A 5,332-nucleotide genomic window follows, 5' to 3' on the forward strand; every position below is an offset into this window, starting at 1 on the left:
CTTCGTTTTAAAAATGCCCAGTTTGCAGGATTGCATAGTTGAGGTCGGACGTATTTGGAGAAGAGGCATAGTCAATAGTGTAGCTTCCGCTCATTTTTATATTTCTAGTCCATTTCCTTTCAAATAGAGTTGCTCTGAACTGTGGCTGTTGGCTATGAGATTTTCTTGTTTAAGTTAGTAATTAAATTTGAGATGTTGTGATTTGGGGAGCACGAAGGCTCTAGGAGTTTAAGGTTGGATTTGGGATTTTCAGAAGTGTTTGCAGGTATTTATTAGGAAGGGTTGTCCATTTTCAAGGGAGGTTATGCCGATTTTTCGGTAAACTTTCCTTGGAGGTGGTCCCTGCACGACTTACTCCGGGTTTCAGGGTGAAATTCGGGGTGGGTCGTGTCAAGAACCACTTCCATTTATTCTTTTTTTTTTTTGAGGGCAACATCAAAAATTGTTTTAATAACCGAAATTATAACCATGGGAGCCATCAGTGATGGACATAACATCTTCACACTACTCCCTACCTAAAATCAACAATTACAGTGGACAAGAACCGATAGGGGTTCAACTCTAACCTAACCTATTCTAGAAGCTCCGATATATCCTTATATTCAACCTCAAGAAGAAACAACCATTTCAAACACTACATGCTAAAATTATCATTATTTTTGCACATGTATCCTCCTCATTGTATTGACAACAAGAACAACCCAACGTTAAAATAGTCTCTAGAAACGACACCATAACCATGACACACCAACGACACGACCCCAACACCAATGACACGACCCCAACACCAACCTACCAAAACCTTACACTCTCGCTCATAAAAGAGGGACAACACCCTCGCTTAAGAAGAGGGACAACTCATTAACTAACATAAATAAACCACCAAAAAACCTAAAAATCCAGGCAGACCGCCACCATCTCACCTTTACACACACACCGTGTCACAACACCGCACTACCGCTGTGATTTGAACTGCCACTCCTGAACGACAACCAAGCCTCCCACCGGAATCACATCGCACTGCACCACAAAACAACCCAGCCTTCTCGGTTCGCTTCCTTGAAAAGCCTCAACCTCTCGATCCACCACCACCAGCCTTTAAAGAACGACCACCGTCTGACCGCCCTTGTCTCCCGTCCAACGACAACGTCGAAGAATGCGCCGTCAGACGGAAACATCAAAAGATATTTGAAACCCTAGAAAAAGTACCTTCTTTGGAATAATGTTTTTGTAGAGAATAAACAAGACATTTTTCTTGTTTCCGTTCTCTGATGAGAAAACAGAGAAAATAAATACCCCTATATGAGTATTCATAATAAAAGGGTCCCCTACTAAACAAGGTGACATGAACAATGTGTATTGATTGTACTGGTTGCTGGAGGTCATGGCTATCATGTTAATGTAAATGGGTATCCCTAGTTGTCATGCACTGTAACTCCACTTATTATTTCCCTTCTAATTATTTATTATACTTTCAAGTAATTTTAGTTTTGTATAATCAATATTCATTTTATGTTTTATTTTTTTAAAACAATAGAAAATATAAGTTACAAACATATAGCCCCAGTAACATTTGGTCTAGTGACATAGTCTCTCATTAGTAAGTGAAAAGTTATGAATTCGACTCACAAAATTGTAATAGTTGTTTACCTGATAAAAAAAAAATATAGAGTTACATGCGATCTAATGACACAATTACTTAATTGGTATTTGAATGGAATGATTAAATGGTAAAAGTAACACATAAAGACATCACAATGATAATGATTTCAGGTAAATGTAAAAGTTCACGATTATTTTCAATTTCAAGTAAGTAAAAGTCTAATAATATACATCATCTCAATTACTCATACCACGAGTCCAAAGGGCCTTAGCAACACTGAACATATTTTACCATAGGCTAATACTTGCCTCTTGAGTAATTATTAGTTAAACCGAACTAATTTAGTTAAACGAACCAAGAAATAGACTTGAATTTTGGATCTCTTTGACCAAAGAGATAAAATAGTCAGTCATAAACTAGCCAATAAGTAGATTTGGTGATAATTTTTTTTTTTTTTTTAAATGATGTTAACCTTTGATAGTTGTCTAGTTGATCACTTGATCTTCTAAACAAGAACTAAATGGTCTAATAAAACATGAGTAGAAGAAATCAAAAACTTCTGTGACAAAACTGACAATGATGGTTATGCTGCACAACATTCTTGAGGACAATTAGTATGCATAACGACTTGTGATAACTAATAATGTGATGCAATAATAGTGGATGTGACATGCCTAACAAGTTTTTTCTTTATCAAGCAATTAGCAAATTTTTCAGAATGCTGCAGTTAGGCTTTTCTTTACTCTTTCTATATAGGCCAACAAGGCATTGCGAGGAGGAGAGCACACACAATGAAAATTCCCAACAAACAGTGTTAAACATTTAAATTTGAATTAAAATTTGTTTAGTCTTTATGGTTTGAAGTCGACATCTGTTCAGTCCTTATGATTTTATTTTAATCTGAATGGTCCTTAAAGTCACGATTTTTCATCCAAATGGTATTTCCGTTAATTTTTTCTGTTAGAATACTGACGTGGCTATTAAAGACATTGTAATTTTTAACGGTCACGTCAACAATTTAACTGAGAAAATTGACAAAAATACCATTTAGATGAAAAGTCGTGATTTTAAGGACCACTCATATTAAAATAAAACCATAATGACTGAACATATGTCGATTTCAAACTACAATGACTATACAGTATTTTACCCTATAAATTTTACAAAAGTCTCATGTATTCAGACTATGCCCAATTGCATAGCTTGTATTCAAAGTATATGAATTACACTTTGTATAAATTGGAAAGTAAAAGGTATACAAAATTTCTATCTTTACCAACTAACCTATAAGATAGAAAATATTAATGAAAAGATTTTTGTATCAAAAATAGATGCATTCCATTCCATCAATCATTGTATGTTTATGAACTTTCTTGGGTAAAAGTTATAAATGGTCCATGTGGTTTGGGGTTATGGTTATGTCTGTCTCCGTGGTTTTAAAATGCCTAATGTTGGTCCTCGTGTTTTATATCTTGATTAATTTTGGTCTAATTTTAACATGAGTTTCATCTAACACTGTTAGTGATAAGGTCTTCAGCATATGAATTAATTTCGTCTTTTGCGTTCAAACTTTAAGCACCTATCTTAGTTAAAAAAAAAACCTTAAGACACCTATTAATTACTCGGTAACTACAACATTTTGCATCATTTTCACGTTGTTGTTAACTACGTTAAGTCATGTTTGTGTCATCCAATACTGGATTGATACATAATGAAATATATGAGTAAGAAACAAGTGAACTGCAGCAATTAAATTATTTAATTGAGAATCATCCCAAGTATCCACAATACATATATGTCTTTCTCTTCTTCAATTACACAATTCTCTTCTTCAGTCAATACATGTTCCACATTGCAAGAAGTTTGAGACTTTGACACTCTTGTATGTTCATATTGACTGGAATTGAACAACTCATCTGGGATTTGTGAGAGCATGTCATCAGGAATCTCATCCCAGTCATAAATCAATGTATTATTACCTTCAATTTGATTAAAGATCTGGAAGCTTAAAGATATGGATAAGTATCACATTTATACAAATATAAGGCTTTGATTAAAAAAAAACAGAAAAAACAAAAAAAAAACAAAAAGACTAAAAGGAAAAATACTTTCAATTTGTATACAACTACATATACATCAGAAGTTCAGAACTGTTCCAATGAAACAATGCTAGTTTTGCATGATATTATCAGAACATCAGTACTGGAGTTAACTTAGTGTTATATTGATATTGTGCTCTTTTTAAATTTAAGGTGTTCTACCTTTGTCGACAATCATAAATTAGTGTATTAGCTATTACATGTAATCACGTAATAACAATAACGAATGAATATGAGATTAAAATTTACTGCGTAGACTTTTTATAAAGATATAACTTGAACCTAGACGTAAATCCTATGCTAAATTACCCATAGAATTCAAACCCTCAAAGTATAGCTACTTTGCTAACTCTCTTCCAAGACAAATAAACACGGATATAGATTACGATAATCTAACCTGGGTCATGAGGCAGTCTATCAAGATTATCTCCTCCATGAGTCATCTCACAAGAACACAGCAACAGAAGTCGACTCTTTTTTTATTTCTGAAAGCAATTTGAGAAGATAGAAGATGAGACGTGCAATAGTTAGCAAGTACTAGATAGGTTTAAAAGTAAAAGACGAAATTAACCCAACATGTGAGAGGCATGTGAGGACCTCATTAACGGTGTTGGACATAATGTTAAAATAGACCAAAATTTGTTGAGATATAAAACACGAGGACCAACATTAGACATTTTGAAACCACGGGGATAAACATAACCATGACTCTAAACCACGGGGACCATTTATAACTTTTACCCAACTTTCTATACCTTATTGTTTTAATCAAATAAACAACTCATATACAACAACTATTTATTGTAAGTTGAACTAGTCGAACTCACGATCTCTCATTTATAAAAGAAAAACTTATGCCACTAACCAAAATCAGCAAATGGTACTGGGTTCTTTGCATCAATTATTTGTCAGATTTTGAAACGGTTTATTATTGAAAATAAAATAAGATTATTAAGTGACTAACTTCGTAATACAGATTATATCAAAATGTGGTTCCCTCTATTGTTTTAGAGGGTAGTACGAAAATAACAAAACTCCATAGTGAAATTAAACACTCTCCGCCTTTAACACTAACATAGGACAATGAAATAAAAGTAGACATATTATTCTATCTAATGCGTGTTATGTATGATTTTAATGAAAATTCGGTTACATACCAACAATGTAATTGATTCAAAATATATTATGAGATATCATCCATTCATTTTTGTCGCCTCTCTGCGCTTTTAAGATCCGTGCTTTAACCTCATTATAATTTAATATTTATTATTAGTCGTCCTTAACAAAACAGAAAAATTACATAGTCCCCCACAATTGATTTTGGTCCAACCAAAAATTCAAAATTTAGAAAAGAATAAATTTGTGGCAGCAACCTACCGTATTTACTTCCCCTGCCTGCAGTCAATACGGTGGTCCGTACGTGGAAATTTCCAAAAAATCCCAAACGAAGAAGGCGTAGTACAAAATGCCCCCACTGTCCCTGCGCGAGTTTGGAAAGTACCAAAGTGGGCTTCTCCCTTGTAATTTTACCACATTCTTAGTTTCTTACACTCGACGCCAACACCAAACAGTAAAAGACATGATCTTCGCCGCGTGAGCAGATCCTACTATTCCTGTCTCTCTCTCTCTC

The sequence above is a fragment of the Fragaria vesca genome, linkage group LG1 (genome assembly GCF_000184155.1).
Source record: "Fragaria vesca subsp. vesca linkage group LG1, FraVesHawaii_1.0, whole genome shotgun sequence".
Taxonomy (NCBI): domain Eukaryota; kingdom Viridiplantae; phylum Streptophyta; class Magnoliopsida; order Rosales; family Rosaceae; genus Fragaria; species Fragaria vesca.